The sequence below is a fragment of the Ostrinia furnacalis genome, unplaced genomic scaffold, assembly GCF_004193835.3.
Source record: "Ostrinia furnacalis isolate ACB-3 unplaced genomic scaffold, ASM419383v2 OfSCF5394, whole genome shotgun sequence".
Lineage (NCBI taxonomy): Eukaryota > Metazoa > Arthropoda > Insecta > Lepidoptera > Crambidae > Ostrinia > Ostrinia furnacalis.
Genome location: NW_021135633.1, coordinates 48,665 through 68,860, shown reverse-complemented (window position 1 = coordinate 68,860; position 20,196 = coordinate 48,665). Strand labels below are relative to the sequence as shown.

Here is a 20,196-nt window from a genome sequence, read left to right as displayed (position 1 = left end):
TATCAGAGATAATAATAATATATTGATGATGCATAAGATTATGATTATAATGTACACAAGATTCGTAATTTGTAACTGCGTGAATCATTTTTGATCAACATTATGTACATAACTACATACCCTGACACACTGACTTGCAAACAATGTAAGAAAATTTGAACATTGAAAATTTCGCGCCTACCTCAACGCATTCACCTTTCATCCTTTTAAAATGGCACGGAATAATTCTGTCTACATTTCCAAGTAACATCTGCCGATCTATGTTTTTCTTAAAATAAATGGGTAAAATGATTTGGCTAACATGGCATCCCTAAATTCACTCACACAATAGACAAACGCCAAAATTTTGAGTCACAGTTTTGTTGTAGCGCGAGTTCCGTCCGCCTTTTTTTATAAGTCCATGATATTAACTATTCAAACTATTTTCACGCGTAGCAGCTAGTTTCTAATATAATTAAGTACAAAAAGTTAAGGACCTTTTATTGCCAATAGACTGCAGGAAAAAATAATTTCTATTGCAAAAAAGATCTATATTTTTCAGAGCTCACATTATTTGAACACCCAATCCCTAGCATTCGGGGGATCATCCTTTACCAGACGTCTGTCTATACGTCTAACATTACGTATTTTAAAATGTATTTCACCCCATTAATATTCATGCGGCGCTCAAAAGAGCTGTTCACACACAGTACATTAGTATGTTTGCCTGAGGGTGCAGGCACACTGGCGATTTTTAAATAATCGATTGCGACTAAACGCAGATTTTCTCTTAGGTCTCTTAGGTTTTACGCCACGTGTACCTGTGTGAGCCAAACGACGAAAAGCTGACCTTTTATTGCAGTTTTTACATAATACATTGTTTTAGATTTTAAATTAATGATGTAAAACTGTGTTTCCATCACCACTAAGACGGTTGCACCATCTTTTAGGTATTGCTCTAAACCATTTCAGCATCGATGGTAAAAACGTACCAATATTATAAGACATTATTACACCGCACTGTGATAAATTTTAAGGGAGTTAGTTAAGTTGACTCTACCCAAGGTTTAGAGTAGGTTCGCTTAGCCTTCCAACCAAAACGCTCATGACAGATCATAATATGACCCATCTACACCACGCAGGCAGAAATTACACATTATAAATGAATAAATAATATCCGTGTACACGCCGCGTCTGTAAAAATCACGCAGCCTGAAAAAAACCACCGTCACAAAACAAACATAGCATAAAAAGTATAAAGTGTGCGCGGTGTCTAAATATTTATATTAACTGAATAAACTGAGCAATCGGATGGCGTTTTTGCCGAAACCAAAATGTATAAATATAAAAAATCCCGTATTTATATTCAACTCCGGTATTTATTATTTCACGCACATTCTGTTTGCGTTTCGCGGCATAAATTAAATTTTATGAAGCCCTGAATTAATTTATGCGTGCCATGGATCATGTTTACGGGGTGTATTTTAGGTCCCATTTTCCAGGTGTAGATATTTAAGTTTAATTAGAAACAACAACCTAGAAAGTTTAAATTACAATATTGGGAGTAGAGTAACAGATTGTTAGCTGATAGGAGATTGTAAACATTAATGTAGCCAATAATAATTAATTATATTATGAAATCCTACGATTTTATTCAATGCTGTTTACCCAAAAATTTAGTAAATAATTAATTATAACTTAGGAGTCCCCGCAGACTTTTTATCGGCCAATACTTAATTAGTTCTAATTGCATAAGAAATCGGCTGATACCGAATCTAAATGTGACTAGTAATTTTTATTTTGAACAAAATCATGTCAAAATCACAGCGTAATTATACAAAAATTCCACAAAATAATATCCCAGACAATCGTTCAGAAATGAGATCGTGGTAAGATACCCATCCAATTATTTTACATGAATCACTAACCCAAACTGAAAATAGCTCATATCCATCTGTCATCTCCATTCAACTATCGACTCGTCAATCCAGAATTCCACAATTCCAGATTCTAGTCGGATGGATTCCAGTGTTTGTTTGCATCTGGAATTAGATCAGTATTCATAAGATGCGGGCACGTCATGATATGGGATCATTCGGAGCGTAGGATGCAAAATAACTATGTCGTGAGGGTTTGATTAACAATAATAGTGAATCATAATATGATAAAATCATTTTGTTTGTAGCAATTTTGCATTTAGATGTTACAGTGACCGGCATTTCGAAGCTCCACAAATTGATAATATCTACATACATAATCATGTAATTTAAAAACAATTACAAACGTACGAGTTTTAAAAAATCCCCAAATTTTTTTTTGTGATTCTATACTAAGAAGATATTTACCATGTAGCTTAGGATATACAGAAATAGTGTAAGATTGAAATGTCATTTTTCCTTCCTACACTTCTCTTTGTACTCATTTGATAATATTGAAACCTTATAGATCCGATCCACACTTCCCATTGGAAAAATATTTGTCGATTCTCCCCTATATTTACGACTCGTGTTTGTGTAACCTATTTCTTTGAAAAAACATCCTGACTAAATATTTACACGTGTAGAATCCGTTACGAAATTTAAGAAGGAAACTTCTTAGTAAGAAACATTAGATACTTTACTAATTTGTATAAGTTAATTGAAGTGCGAGTTAATTATAGGTACATTGCTTACATAACAATGGATACTCCGGGATTCGAAGGGAACAACAGTGCCTTTTTCCCGTAATGCGGATTTCAACACGCGTGCGAATCTGGTCCGCGTGCGTATAAAATCACGCTGCTGGTTGCACGCAGGACAAAGATTTCGTATTGTATTGTGTGCCCGCATCCAATCCGCGTTCCGCGTGCGTATAGCCCGCGTTATAGGAAAAACATGAGTACCTATGTAATGAAATGCCAGCCCGTATGAGAATTTCGCCGCTCTGCGTCCTGGGCAGACGGTGGGAAATGGGCTACCGGCTAAATAATGTGTGCAGATGAAGGTCGAGGGCACAAGAGCGCGCGGCAGGTCGCCCATGCGCTGGACTGACCGGGTCAAAACCGCACTTAATGGTCCACTCCACGAGTGCACAAGAAAAGCTGCAAGCTGGTGACGAAGTGACGACCACGACAACTCTGGCAAGAGTGTAGCGACGGAGAAGAAGATGCGAATTTTGCACGCGTGCGGATTAAACACAGGAAAAATACATTAAATCAGTGGAGCGATATCTAGGGCGTGAAAAACACCCGGATGTAAGTAGGCAAACAGCTTTACTGATGTGGTAGTAACATAACATCCTCCTTTTTTAAGTCGGTTAAAAAAAAACATTTTAATTTGTGCGCGGATAGAAAAAATATCCTGTAGGTATCAGTTACGTTATGCTTAATTATACCATTGTACCTATTAGAGCCGATTTTACTTTATATCCCCATTTTGAGGAATCCCCATTTTGCGAACTTCGCAATAAGATATCCCCGTTTTCAGAAGTTGAGAAATCGCAAATAGCGTAGGCCCGTTGAAATCGTGGAATCCTAGAGGGACCTTTGTCCATAATGTCATAATGTTACAGCGAAGATCCCTTTCTCGGAATGAATTTGAAAAACTGTCTTGTACACTTGTACGTACAGCCCCAAACTTTAGCCAACGATCAATTCTGACAAATCGCCGCACAGTTCAAGGTTCGAATCTGCCCCATCAATCACATTACTTGCCGAACAAATGTTATGCTAACTTTTATCCCTAATCGATACGGCAAGACACGCGTCCAATCGAGCAATCGCACGTTCGCGTCAAATCGAGTGGAAGTGGATTCGATTGAAGGAATTCGAAATTCGTCGTAAATTAACACGCTTTTTGTGAGCTGCAATGCAACTGAAAGATTTCAATGTACCTAAATGGAAAATCTTAGAGCAAAATCTTATTTAGTTGCTTAGATTTCCTAATCTTCGAAGAACAAAATGTAAACTTAACATGAGTATTTTAGTTAAATGGTGTGCCTACTTTATGTTACTTTTAAAACTAATGAGTAAAGATTAAAATACCTTAATAACTTTTAACGGTTTATTAAATGTTACAAGTTTTACTTATTAATGAAATAGACTGACTAAGTTTGGGGTACGGTTTTCAAAGTTACAAATTGAATTTCACAAAACTTAGGGTCAAAATCAAAACAGCACAATATGATACCTATTAACTGAAGGTCACTGTTTTTAGGTATAAAACGTTGATACATTCACACGGGTCACTATTTCAAGTTTAGCCAGTGCAAAAGATAATGCAAATCGGAAGCTGGATCGCTATGAACACCAGCCCAAGAACCAAGTAGCAAGTCAAGGGTATGATCCTGCTGATGATGAAGGTGGAATAGGTGAGTAGCACCAAGAAGACATCTTTCCATGCGAACGCTTTCTCTGCTTTGCGGCCAGTGCAAATGTCGAATTCCTTAAATCCTGGAAAGAACAGAATAGTCTTAAAAAGAAGGATCTACATTGAAGGCAAAAGTCATAAGTCATTTATTTTCCGCAAATAGGCCTTTAAAAATCGCTTTTACACGTCCCATTATTAGGTACTTTAATTCTACAATTGCTTCAGGGCAATAAAGGGCCAATGCTGAGAAGAAGAAGCACAAAAACTCGGGTTAAAAATATAGAATTCACTTCATTTTACCATCTTGTAACTATAGTAAAATTCTGGCAAAAAAGGCTTCACACAAAATCATTTATATTCTACCTGAGCCATGAAAGGTATGAGTTGCTAGTGTCAAAAAATGTGTTTCGAAGAACACCTACAAATTGCCAAAAACCTGCCCAAGTCACGTTGGGGCCGGTAAAATATGGCTAAAGATAAATCTAGATATTTCGGTGACAATCCTCTGATCGATGATAACGGATGCCTCGAATTTTTCTTCGCCAATATGGAAATGTTGGTTCAATCTTCATTTGAGAAGCGAGCCAGCGATAATAAGTTAAGTATTATTGACGGACTCGCCTTTAGGAAACTAATTTATGGCCGCGGTCAAATTTAGGCTGTCACAAAATGTAAATTTAGGTACATTTTCTTACGAAAAAAATCTGAAAGCCTAGAACATTATTCTTGCCAAAACAGACAAACACCCCGGGACAAACTTGACCTTCACTGGTTGTGTTTTTATTGGCAGTCAAGCTGTAGATCCTGGCTACACAGGAGTTGCAGGTGGGAACGAGAGCTGGGAATAGTCTCGTACCCAAACAGATACAATCATGAGAAATAAGTAACTAGTAGATTTTCATTACATATATTTATGAGATTTTTTCAGTAATTTGGACATAGAGTTTTCGCATTTAGGTAGTTAGTTGGAAAAGTATGGATTATATTGACGGTTGATTACTTACTTGCCATTTCGAAGTAGTTTCAGGGTTTCTTCCAATAGATAAATGTAGAAACTCCTCGTTTAGTTTATTTAGTTTTCTTCTGGGTACATTTGTGCTGTTTTAATACATTTCCCTATTGATTTTGTGGGAATTTTACTGATTTACTGTTGCTCTATTCGTGATCATGACAGAAATGCTACTGTCTTATAAACGTATAATTTGTTTTCTTTTCTTTTCTGGAACTTCTTTTTTTGCTAAACACAAAATAGTTTTTATACCTTTTCTGTTCGTTGTGTATTATCTATGTGTATTAGAGTAGGCGCACACCGTTGATTTTTCGTCGGCCGATAGTTTAGTCGGGCAGTTGATCAGTATGGGCATGTATGGGAGTGCGCACACTACGCCGATTCGATTTGGCCGATTATTATTCATACAAATTAAAATCGGTCACAACAGTAACTATCGGCCAACTAAAAATCAACGGTGTGCGCCTACTCTTACAGTCGACAGTTCAAAATAACACTTTATTTTAGCTATACATAAGAAACACTGTACTAGGTAGTCCAAAAACTTTTATCTACTCGATCGGTGAGGTCGTAAACATTTTATCAAAATTAGTAATTTATTTTGGTCGCCTAACATATTAAAGCATTATTTCTGTCACCCAATTTCCGAAATAGTTTCGCTTGTTAACACTATTTATTATCAAGCTTGTTACAAATTATTAGCCGGTCGTTCGGATGGGTCGTTATAGTTAATAACATATTTACGCGCGTTTTATGGCTCGGCGGCCATGTTTTAGTCAATAGCTCATCAAGCGTAACATTTTGATCTTCAGATCACTCTTATACTGTATGAAATAAGAGCGATTTTTGCAACGCACTGTAACATTTGAACTGCCGTTATACGCTTGGAAATCTTATGTAACTAGAAACGGGAAAAGTGATGGCTTTGATGACAAAAAAAAGCTAATTTTAATAGGTTTCAATTCAACTAAATTAAAATAATACAGTACGTGTGCGTATGTGAAAAGCTCAGAAAGGATCTTTTACATGCATTCTGTATATACCGCACGTTGTCTAGATCAAAAATTACCTAACTAAAGTAACTAACTCCATACTACTAAACACTACAGGCAGGTAACTTAATTGAAATTAAAAAAAACGTAGGCAGAGCCTACCTACGTAAACCAGACTAGACGAGAGCAATCCGTTAAAGACCGTCTACAAAATAATGGCGTCTATTTCCCTATTTTTAAACCAAGACAAAGTTAGACGAGCTAATTTCATCTCGCTTAAAAATTCGCGAGATATACTGGCGCACATAAATCTTGCACTGTATTACAAACAAAAATGTTGGCGCACTCTGGCTTGCTTCGTAGACTGATTTTTTTTTTGTTTTCAGGTAAGGCGAGTCTTCGTTTGGCCTTGATCACACCTGATGGTAGTGACCTATAGATTTTGAAGACCCAATAGATGGTTGAAGAATAACATTTTACGTGGAACATTGGAGAAGAAAGTCGGCTAATCTTTTTCGCACAAATAACGTAGTGTGGGCAGGCCTCTCACCGGGTGGACCGACGATCTGGGGAAGGTCGCGGGATGTGCCTAGGCGAGCGGCGCAGGACCGGCCTTTAAGGAAATCCTTGGGGGATGTCCAGCAGTGGACGTCATTCGGCTGAAACGTACGAACCTAACATAAGGGCTATATTTCACCGGGACACCATGGCGGCGCAACCAGTCGCCGCTACCAACAAAATGTATACAGCGCAACCAAACGGACACCAGGTGAGTAACTCTCTATAGAGCTGTATACATTTTGTTGGTAGCCGGCGACTGGTTGCGCCGCCATGGAGTCCCGGTGAAATATAGCCCTAAAGGTAGGTAGTAGATATATTAAAAATCTGACTCACGTCATCAATATACGTAAACATTCAGCGTCATGGGATGAGTCAACTGAAAATGTGAAATATTGCAAGCTGAAAATGCGTGTTCAGCCGACACCAGTTAAGACATCGTATATTAACAGACGTGATGAATTTTAAAATTATTCGCTACGTCAGAAAATATAAATGGGTTCCTAGATTTTTTTAATTTAATTCTTGGTGGTTCAATGTTACACGAAATCGTCGTTACAGCCAAATGACGTCCACTGCTGGACAAAGGCCTCGCCCAAGGTTTTCCACAATGAACGGTCCTGCGCTGCCCGCATCCAGGCTCTTCCCGCGACCTTTACCAGTATGCCTAAGATGCGCGCCGTAATAAGCTGTTATCACGCCATTTTATCGATTTTGCCCATACATTTTGACGTCGATAGAAGTTGTCACGGCGCGCATCTTAGGCCTACTGATCGTCAGTCCACCTAGTGAGAGGACTGCACGCGCTCTACGTCTCCCAGCCCGTGGTCGCCACTCGAGAACTTTTCTGTCCCAACGGTCATCGTCTCTACGAGCTATGTGCCCCGCCCGTTACACGAAATAATACTAAGAATTTAGTTTTTCTACCAAGCATTTAAAATGCAGGTCTTTCCAATCTATGGTGCGTAGCTACAACGTATAACAGCTCAAAATTCTATAAAATATCATCATAAATCTAGGGGTCATAATTTTAAGTTTTTAGCCCTTATAGACTTTTTGACTTTGGGAGCCTTAATACGTCACGACATAGTCACTATTGAATAATATTTTTGTGCGAGCACGGAATAAATACAGTGTAAGAAAGAAACCTTTGTCTACCACTAGGTTATTACATTTTACTCGTGGATCAAGTGACCTGGAAGTGTCACCCAATGGATCCTTGCGTATAAATTATTGAATCCAATCGTAAAGAATTGATATTCCTAGAGCTAAGCTTTCAAAGAAACAACCTTTACAAACTCTAACGCCCGTATTTACAAACATTACTATGAGGTTTCACAGTGCGTGTGGACGCACAGGGTGACACATGAACCAATCACAGAGCTCTATTCAACGCTTTGCGTTTAATTTGCTACTTCAAAGCAAGCATCGTTTGTGAATACGGGCGAAGACTGAATCTGGTTTGCACCATCTTACTGTAACTTTGACAAACATCAAAAATCTGTTAAACTCCATACAAAATACACCGGTTATCGTTAAAGTTACGGTCCAATTTCGGTGGTGCAACCCAGCCTAAAACACCGTAAAATTCTAACTTTAAAATAGGTTAATCAACGTAATACGACCTCGTAGTTACAATTTATCATGTGCGTCGGCTTCGAAAATAACAATTTTATAATTATTCTGAACTGGACACGCAGTAAATCAATTACTCGTCAAATAAATAACTCGTAACTATAACAATAACCGGTATTTAAAGTTATTATTAATTTAAAAATTAATATACCAACAGCTCTCTTGTTTTAAGTATGATTTTAAGTCCAGTCTATGTTATAGAATAATAATAATAATTGGAACTGGTCCCATTTCATTCATGGTTCAGACAATATCCTCGAAAAACCTTCAGAGCATACTACTTCTTACTAATATCACAGAATAATAATAAGTACTCTAATATTACAAATGCGAAAGTTGGGATATCTGGAAGTTTGTTACTATTTCACGCAAAAACTACTGAACGGATTTTATCGAAAATGTTCAGTATTATTGTTTATAACCCAGAATAACATATAGGCTATAATTTATGACGATCTGTGCCAAAATAAATTTCACGCGGGTGAAGCCGCGGGCAAAAGCTAGTAATATAATACGCGAGCAAAATGTTAATAGACGTCATTTGTTTATTTAATTAAAATATGCCACCCACTGCGGTTCTGCGGAGCTTTTCACTACCTACCACAGAAAATATATTTCAGCTATTCTTCACCTAAACTGAACAAAACAAATTACAATTGTAAATGCCCACCTCATTTTCGATAATGTTTCTTTGGAATATTAGAAAAGAAAGGTTCTTCACGAAATAAAGTGGCATTTTACTGTCGCCGCAAATGATCGAAAAATAAATATAGCAAGCACAAACAATTATCGGTTTTATTTGTAAAGAAATAAAGGCCAAGCCGTATCTTTTTAAATGGGCAGCGGGTGTTATCAAACCATCATAAAGCGTTTGACGATATAGGCCAGGTGTCCGGAGACTAAAAATGTCGAGAATCGAATACGATGTTAAAAAAAGATCGTCTCTAGATAGTGTAGACAAGCCTCTCACTGGGCCGTCGATTTGGTGAAATTCGCGGGAAGTACCTGAATGCGGACAGTGCGGGACAAATCCTTGGGTTTTGTCCAGCAGTGGAGGTTGGTTGAAACTGGCATACGGGTAGTTCTACTCACGGTGGAATTATTTAGGACCATAAAATGAATCTCCAGTTTTTGTTAGTAATCAGTATAAACAGTGACTAAAGACCGAGAATATACTACAACATATCCAATTTTTAACGGGCCAGACAAAATTATGATAAATGTTGATTTTATAGCGGTTTTTCTATTTTCGATGGACAGGGAAGTGAGAACATATACAGGATAGTGAAAATTTAACTGAAAGATGCATTTGAGTTTATAGTCTTTATTCTAAAAATAATAAAAAATACTTTCATGTGCATCATAAAGGTCCACTATCAATTGAACATGGAACTCATTTAGGTTGCTTCTTTTTCCGTCACCTGATCTCTTTGACTTTTCCCTACTATTCGTATCTCCTTCTATTATCTTCCTCTTCTTTCCTCGACGCTTTTCTTCGACTGGAAACAATTCGTTAGTATCTATTTTCGGCATCTCCAGCAATCCATCAGGATCATCAATGTTCATTCAGTCCCAGTACACTCGTAAGGTCAACCAAGTCTGATGAATCAAAATACTGGTGTTGCAGGCATTACTGGTCTCAGTTTCAGATTCAGTTTAGCGTCATCAACATTTGCTTTCATGGAAGAATATTTTACGATGCCTATTTGGAAGTGCTCGCACACGTTACTGCAAAAACAGCTAAAAGTTTGTATAGAGTCAAGCAAGTCAAAATGGAGTATCCAGTAAAATACTGTTATAAATACGTAACAGATGAGTGAGAAGTTGTCTGGCCCAGACACGACAAACGATGATAACAGCGTAGCTGCGTCTAACTGACTGACGATTTGGGCGAAATAAACGTTTCACTAGGCGAACTTAACTGCATACTTAAATACATAAGAACGACAACGTGGCTTACCCTTTGTTTTGTTACAGATTTTAACGTGTTTATAGGTGGCAGGAAAGTGATACTTAATTCGTGTCGCCTTTGTTCAGCAATCAAAAAATTATGTAAATAGGGAATTCAAACATAATCCATATAGGTTAAATGAAAGATACACTAATGGTTACTTTCAATACAATGTTATTTTTGACTAATTATATTTTTATAAATTTTTTATTGTGATTTACATCATGAATTCTGGAATGTCACCCCACAGGGAAATGAGAATTTTTCCCATTTGAAGCCATTTTTGTCTGGGATGTTTTTATTAAAACGTGTTGAAATTCAGTGACCAAGTACTATGTGAGTTAAACTTTATTAATACCCTAAAACGAGAACTATTAATTGGTAATTTAAGGAGCTGCAGGCTGAGCCCCGTAAAATTCCCTGATTTGTAGAACTACCCATACAACATGGCAACAGGGAACTTGCAAAAGGTGTAAAATGAAAATACACTTTCAATTTAAATACCTTAATCCTGATAGTAAGCTTTTAGGTTTTTTATTTCATTAAAAGCGGACTTCAAAGAGAAAGCTTAATTACAGGCGAGCCTAGATTGATCGATAGCCTACCTTTGCCTAAAGATAAAGAAAGTTTAGACTAAAATTAGGGTAAATTGTTTTTCAATTAAAGACCGAGCACTACGTAATGGTAAAAAATGTTATGTTAATTTTTAGTTAATACACTATTTTGAGTACTAAAATAAACTCACTTTCCATCATGAATCTGATAAGTTAGCTTACTGAAACGTTCTAGACTCGACCGAAAAGTCCACCGTAACAAGTATGGCAAAATAGTTAACGTAAATTTATTGATAAATTATTAAATTTTCTTTTAGTTTATCCACTACAGATTTTTTTCAAGATTGACACACACTTTACTACGCTACGCTGCGTTGTGCTGCGACGATAGACTTCTAAACCGCGATTCATACGCCCGTATTCACAAACGAGATGCTTGCTTAAGTGAAGTAGCAAATCGAACGCACAGCGTTGGTTCGTGTGTCACCCTATGTGTCCACGCACACTGTGAGACCTCATAGTAATGTTTGTAAATATGGGCGGTAGTCTCGATTCCCACCTTAGGCAATTCAATTTTTTCAAGATAATTAGAATTATTTAAAAATGTTTTCATAGATAATTCAACATTTCAGCACATTGTCGCCTGGGCTACCAACCTCGAAGTAAATAAATGAGGAAAACGGATTCTTTTAATGGCATTTGGAATGACAGAGGGTTTACTCCATCGAAACGGCCGCTTGAATGGCCCCTGAAATGGTATTGGGCAGAAATAGATTATGGTAATGTAACGGCGATATTATTACAGAAACTGATATTGTGGTCTTTAGCTGAGTATTTACTGATATTTTAGTCGATTTCGATTTAGCCTGATCGCAAGGGTGTGTGAAATAAGACTTATCTGAAGATTAACTCCTCGTGAAGGGAGCCATAGCCATTTTATGGGATAAAGAAAAATATTATTTCATCATATTAGAGAGCCAGAAAAATATTCTTTCGTCATCAGGTTCCCATTATAGGACGACTCTCTCTAAACTGCCAAAGCTGGATCTACCTCAATGAATCACTCCACTGTGTACAATTAGCTATCTTTATATCGCCTAAAACTATATCACTAAATGTTTTTAATCACTTAGGTATATCACTTTGTTACTCGTACATAGTAAGTTAATAACTAAAACTTGGCAAGACTTTCGGACAGAAATTGGTGTTTCTATTAAAATAAATAAATTAAAGTGATGTCTACGTAATTAAATTATTTCAAATGCTTGTTCTCGTTAATTTTAAGCGTTGCACATGAATATTTGCATGTGTTAATTGAACCCATTTATTTTAGGAGGCGGCGTGTATCGCTATTTCATATTTCTAACGTTTAATAGAAATGAAATAAACGTTTATTTTGCTGCCACATGAAAATACTCGTACAAAAGAAAATTCAGTCAACATTAGTAAACAGAATCGTTTCATGTACATAAAATATTGCCTTTGCTTTGCTTGGGGATTCCTAAATACAAATTAATTACTTAACTTTAATTAGATTTAGTTCCTACCTACCTAGCTAAGATTTTTTGTTTAAATCCTCTAGATACTTTCTATCTAGATCTACAAACTTTAATAGTTATTTCAAACAATATCTGAAAACACAGTTATACTTAATGCTGGGTATCCTTCACTGCAGTGGTGTTTATGTTACAGGAAATGTATGAATTCTAGGAATTGTATACTAATTCCGAAGCTATTTAGGAAATGTATAAAATATTGCTTCAGAGATTTTTTAATACGCACATATCCTAGGAAATGTATACTTTTCCTAGGAATTTTATAGAATTCCAATATTGTATTAGGAAATGTATAAAACTAAGCGGCACAAGCGCGGTCGCGAAATCGGGTGCCCCTCGGTACGCCTAAAATTTCATTTAGCCAAACCACATTGGCCGATAGGTTGTACTTTTAACTCACAATTATTATTGTTTAGCCTGACAGTTGTTTTCGCACTATTATACATTGGCTGAAAAAAATATTTGCCTATTGGCATCCTTTCTTTCGGCATCACGCATATTACGCTGAAGTATTGGAAATCCCTAATTTTAACATCTCTTTTATTAAACTTATTGGCATGAAGGTTTTAATACTTCTGTAGCTGGATAACAAAGTCTCGGTTAGGTTAGGTTAGACTTGCGACCTTACACATACACAGCTGCCGCGGAGCGGGAGCGCCATTTAAGTTTCGGAGAAAAAAAAGTGGCGTAATAAAAATAATTTTGTGTAAAAAAATTTAGGCTTAAAATTTGTGTGCCATAGACAAGTAGGCGTGAAAAAAAATTGACGATTCGATAGAGACCCCGCGTAATCGGATGATGCAATATCCTCCCCTCGCACCGTATGTCCACGCGTTAGTCCAGTCAATAAAGCATTATAGATGGAAAACTGTAGAACACAATTTCTGACCTTGGGACTTTATTTAGCCTAGTTAGGAGGTGAACATAGCAAAAGTCCCCGCCCTTAGCCCTTGAGCCGGCGGGGTGAGGTTGGTTTAAAGGTACCACTTTTCGGTTTTTCGCTTAATCCTCGGAAACTATGCGTCCTAGTGACATGACTACTATGAACCAAATAAAGCTTATTCAATTTGCTACAGGCCAGACCGTCAAGTTTTTCTATATCTTGTATAGTTTTTGCGGCATCTGCTCTAGAAGGTCTGTAAAATTGGAAATTTTATTTTTGTCTTATATGTTCCTATCAGGAGAAAATCGACTAAATCAACATTGAGCAAACACTAAAGACATGCGGGAGCATGTTAAGCCTAGTTCCATGGAAGGGACTGCACCGTGCGTATATTTAGACGAACCAATTGTAGCCACTTTTGACTCCTCATCATTCAAAAATTACTGTGCATTAACACTTCAAATTTGGCTCATATGTTGAGACTTGCAAGATATACATCAGCTTCAAATTTCATAAATATGCCTTAAACGGTTCTTTAGGTATTGACGTCCAAAAATCTACAAATACAAATATTTCTTTCTCGTTGATCCCTGCTTCAATATTTTCATCGGACAACGATTGTAGCTCTCATACCTACTCAATATGGGCAGAAGATTAAAAATATACATAAAGTAGCATTGGGAGAGGCCTATGTTCAGCAGTGGACGTCCTAAGGCTGAGATGATGATGATGATGATGATTATGTTAATAAAATACAATAATAGACCGCTATACCATCCGCTAATCTGAAAATTATTGGGGAGACCTATGTTCAGCAGTGGACGTCCTGTGGCTGAAATGATGATGATAATAAATAAAAATTACTGGTGGCTTATAATACGACACAAGACACAAAAGTGTCTCCGTTTGCGCAGCCTCTAAGCAGGTATTTGAACGTTGGTGTTAAAGCGTCACTCGTCGCCCCCGCTCGTTTTCACGTAACTAGCTTTTAATATTAAAAATAACTGTATTTATATCTTCTTACATAAATTTGTGATAACCTGAGTCACGGCCACGGTATGTCCCATCGTTATTTTTGGGCCAATGCCATGAAAATTTATGAAGAAATGATAATTGACCTTTGAAATTGTCGGCCGTTTGGTGTAGTGGTTCAGAACGGACTACTATGCCGAGAGGTCCCGGGTTCGATTCCCGGCCGGGCAGAAATTGAAATGATGAATTTTAATTTCTGTGACGGGTCTGGGTGTTACTATGTATAATATGTATGTATTTAAAAAAAAAAAAAAAAAGTATATAAGTAGTATATCCGTTAAGCTAGCACCCATAACACAAGCATTAAGTTGCTTACTTTGGGGCTAGCTGGCGCTGTGTGAAATTGTCCAAAGATTTATTATATTTATTATTATTATTAAATTTTAACTGTAAAGTAGCTATTAATGTTGGATTGAGAAAATATTAAGTCTCTTTTTTCACGGCGCATAGTACAACCCGATTGAGTTAACTGCGTACCTGGTGGCCGTGACGTCACATCGACGGTCTGGTACGGATTGCGCGAACGCGGGAGTTGTGCGGGTGAGTGCGAGAGAGAGTCGCATTCTAACGAGGTGTGCAGGTCGTGGACTCCAGAACCCAATGAAGTTGTGGGTTTGAATCCTGTGAGGAGTCAATGGCAGTGTGATGAGAGTCAATACCCGAAGTTTATATTTTGTTTTTTTTTAATTTTTTTTAATAACAAAAATATGATGCTGGGTGTCCTTATCCTTATTATCATATTGATTAGGCAAATTTTGATAAAAATCATGTAACTGTTATCTCTAGAATTAGATTAAACCGTTTGAATCATCAAACCAAAGTTAACCTCTACAACAAAACCATAATAATCGATTAAAGTTAACATAGCAAAAGTGGAGAAAAATATCCATGATATTTGTATTCTTTCCAAAATTATCACAAACTATCTTCTTTAAAAATAATGTAAAACTATTGTAAAAGTTCAGACAAGTTACAAGAAACATTTAAAAACTTGTCACAAAAGTTTAATGTCGTCTGACACCATTTTTGATGTCTGACAACAATTCAGCGACACAACCGAAAGTAAACAAGTCAAAAATAACCGAGTGATGTAACGGATACTGACTGCTCGTCAGGGAAATGAGAAAACATGATTTAAGGTAACTCTGACTTACAAATAGAATATAATTTGGTTTCTGATATATTATGGAAATTGAAAAAAATACAGGAAAAAGCGGCAGTAGTTAATTACGAGTAATTGTGAACTTCAGGATGGCACAATGTAGTCTCTTTGATGAAATATGTATATTCTAAACAACATTGTATATGACATGTATAGTCAAACAATTTTGAAACGTCTAGTGCATCGTGCGGTCTACACAGCTTATGACCGCAGTCTGTGGAGGAACACTATCTGTGGCGCGATCCTCATCAATGAGGGATCGAGGAAGATGAAGAAGAAGTGGCAAAACTCAAGAAGTAATAACCCAGTATTGATAGTAGCGCCCTTCTATTATATTTTACAACTATACCTAACATTACCTATACTATAATGTCAACAAAAAGTCTCATGAAAACTAAGTACACAATTATGTTACTGCCAGAATCATTGGCACAGAGTAGTTCTCTAAAAAATACACTTGCATAGTTAACATACTACTTTGAGATTGCTGCTGAAAGCTACTTAACATGTCTTTGCCTATGTGTCATCATCATCCATCATTATCATTTCAGCCACAGGACGTCCACTGCTGAACATAGGCCTCCCCCAATGGTTTCCATATTGACCGGCCACGGCCCACCTTATGGATGGACTTCTCGCTCGAGCCAAGTAAACAATATATTGGAATTGGTATTCAATGTTTGGAGAGAAAAAAAGGGGTGGAAATGGATTCACAACTTTATTTTATTTTGCAGTTAATCGTAGGGGACTTGTCGAAATACAATTAGTACAACTTACTTACGTACTTAAAAATTCATTAGTTTGGTTTAAACATTGCTTAAGAACATAGCCAAATATGAAAGTCTATTTCGAGCTTCGATCGAAGAGCTTGGTACTAACCTAAGTAATCTATTACGCCTACACCACCTACACGAAGATTAGAATTATTTTAGTCTTAGTTCTCTGTTTAGTTTTGGATATTACATTAATACCATTTGCTTGACACTTTAAATAATTGAATACTAATGAAACACACCACACCAGCCAGGTGGAAGGCAAGAGAGAACGCGGTCGCCAACTCGCTGGATAGACGCCATCAAAAGGTTACTGAGTCCACCATGGTCCTGTGTACTCGCGTCATCATCATCATCATCAACAGCCCTTTACAGTCCACTGCTGGACTATGAGCATCCTCCACTATAGTGGAGGGTTTTGCCATAATCCCCACGCTGGGCAGGCGGGTTGGAGATCGCAGTTTAAAATATTGATGTTTTTCAGAGAGCGCTGCTGCCCGTTCTCTGTTTGATGTGTAGTCCTTCAGAAATGGAAGCCCATCGCCAGGAGAGCTACCCTCGGAAATGACATCGAACACACCAACGTGTACCTCGTCAGCGCAACTACGACCACTCTGACAAGAGTGCCCGTCTAAGAAGAATAAAATACAAGTAGTACTTTAATATCTAAAATCTTCTAAGATTAGAACCACTTCACGGCTAAGAAACAAAGAGATTTTGAAATATGATGAAAGCGATCCGTTCTAAAATGTTCTAAAATTAGGAAGTGCTAACTGACTCTGACATTGTTATTAATAACCAACATGACTAAGCGCCAGTTTCTCGAAAAATCTCATCTCACCCTCAATGTTAAAGGGATACGAATAGAGGCATACCTACTTAAATAAATATACTCAACCTAATTTGTACAACACTATACATCTGGAATTAGGTAAAAACCCTAACCTCCTAACCTTGAAAACTAAACTAACTTTACAAACTCCTAACTTCAAAACTTCTAACTTTGAAACCCAACTACTTATTCGAAAAACTTTTTTTTTCCAAAAATTACTTAAGATAAAACTATTTGTTTTGCGTGGAGAAATTTATTTCCGCATAATTACGTGGATACGAAAGCAGGTTATTATTAGGGACTCCCTTGACGAGTGACGACTAAACGCTGTTCGTTAGTCGCCAACTATTCCCACTAAAACTACTCTTTTCTGCTTTAACATGTATTTCGCAACATTGGGAAATAATCTGTTTTTGAACCCCACAAGACAAACTCTGATTGCACTGGTTTAATTGGTACGCAAATTACAAACTTATTTTATCAAATAAATCGACGTCTGCTTATAGCTTACTCACCACTCACCCTTTGTATAATATTGCCTGCTCCTATGTTCTTCTGATTAATTTCGTTGCGGGTCCAATGACAGTTTAAATTTCCCCCGGGGCAAACTTGGCTTTCACTTTTAGAGTTTTTATTGGCGATTAAGCTGTAGATCTTGGCTACACAGGAGTTGCAGCGATGGGAACGAGAGGTGGGAATATTCCCGTATTGCCTGCTCTTGCAGCTACTTCTAAACATTTCCCGTTGACCGTTCCCTAATAATTTTAATAATACGCCTGAAAGTTCTCAGAGGCAGCACTGAATCGTTGAAGTTCAGCCAAAGAGGCTTTTACATGACGGCATTAAAACTTTTTAATAATAAACGAATGGCGCAACTTACAAATTTAACTTTGGACGGGTAACGGCCACTGTTGAGTCTTATGGTTGGTTTTTGCCATGGAAAATGCGATACTATGACCTGGGGGCTTTTACCACTCGCTGGTAAAATTTCTGAAAGCCTATCTGTCAGAAAAAGTTATTTTTTTGTTTTCACAGGTCTCGGACGGATACCTCATAATCATAAAGTAAAATAGGGAGAGGGACAGCCGTTATAATATTCAGAACATGTTTAATAGTAATGAAATTCATAGACCTGCCTTGTCATGCATAAAAAAAACTGTGTCGGTGTAAGCATAATAATGTTATGGTTTAAGATTTAATATTCATTTATTTGCCTTTGCGGTGGGTGTACTTTTTTCTAATTTCTTGGCACTATTTGTTTGTTTTCAGGCGTTTCATCGTCTGTATTTTGCTTTCAGAAGCAGGTATAGTTCCAAAATACTGAACTGTCCTATGCATGACATTGACAGTGGGGCGCCACTGTCACTACCGGATCGCTGGTTTCGATTTTTGCCATGTTGGAAACCATATAGTTGAACGATGGTAGCGCCCCCCTGTCATTGAGTTTGGCGGGACAGTTCAGCGTGGGTCATCTATAATTAAATTGCTCAAATATAGAGCATGGACCTATAAAAAAGTTTTTTATAAGTCCATGGTTTAGAGAAACTTACTTTTATTCTGATCATCATGACAACAGCTGGATTCACGGCAATATAGAGCAATAAGAAAAGCAATATGAAGTATCCACATACTTCATATGTGGATACCTTTTCTTTTTGCTCTTTTTATGCCTGTACTCTCTTGATTATTGTAGTTGTTGCTTTATTTTATAAGGATGTACCTTCTCGCATCAAATATTTTTTATTTCTTTCTTTTAGGAAAACATTACGTGTTTCGTTCAGCAAACTGTTCCTAGATGAATGATGGATTGTTACATTTATTTTTATATTTTAAGTGACAGACGGTGACTGACTTTCCGGCACTTGCTCTCAGCATTTGCCAAATTCTTGTCTCAAAGTGCTGGTAGAGTAACAACAAATTTGACATTCCACATTTTTAGAATAGCTTTTCTATAGATACACCAAACAATAAGCGTCTTTTTCGCCATCTCCGAGTAGTTCTACTTAGTTAATTAGATACTTTCTGAAGTCCTAACAAGTAAAATAAGAAGTATTCTAGCGTTATTCAGCGATCCGCATTTAATAGAGCTCTGTGATTGGTTCGTGTGTGGCCCTGTGCATCCACACGCACTGTGAGACCTCATAGGAATGTTTGTGAATAGCCTATTTAACACTTTACTCTTAGATGGTTAACAAGGCCCTTACTGACAAAAAAATCTAACCAGTTTTAAGAGTATCTCTAGCAGATATGAAACAAAAAACGATATAAAGGTTTAAAGGTCATATTAGCGATATTAAATAATATAATTATCCTACGAAATCTATTAAAATTTTTACAAGCGGCTTTGACTAAACATCATGACTTAAAGATTCTACGAAAACAAAAGGCCCTATTAACTTTTATTCCATCAATTTATCACAATTATTATAGGTACCTAATAATGTTAAGAATCATGTTCAATTGGAAAAAATCTACTTAATTAACTTTTGTTTTGAATAGCCCATTTATCGATTAAGGTTTTAGGCTATATAACATCACTCTACAGCCAATAGGGGCGGAGCAGTAAAGAAAATTGTTGTGAAAACGGGAAATATTATTCAAACTATTTTCACGCGTACGAAGTCGCGGGCACAGCTAGTTTTAAATAAACGGTTTCTAATATTATTTTATGTAGTATTTCACTTACTTTTCTATCACTGAATATAGACTCATTCAATATATCAACAGCTTCAGGAAGTCTGTTTTACGTTTTTCACTACATAAACAAATATTTACTTTTAAATGAACAAGCGTTGAAATGTTTTTGCTAAATTCGGCACAACATATCAAGATCGCGATCTATTTTATATGTAATATATATTTTCGTATACGAGTAGTTTAGACATATTTTGATTATTTTTGATCATCTATGTTAAAAATTAAAATACAAAACGC

At 36.8% G+C, this 20,196-nt stretch overlaps 1 protein-coding gene across 1 annotated transcript in view; it reads right to left on the bottom strand.

Annotated features, from left to right (window-relative positions):
* Positions 1–20,196, bottom strand: part of LOC114361022 (uncharacterized) — a 36,497-nt gene that overhangs the window by 14,683 nt on the left and 1,618 nt on the right. The gene's annotated exons all lie outside the window — the stretch shown is intronic.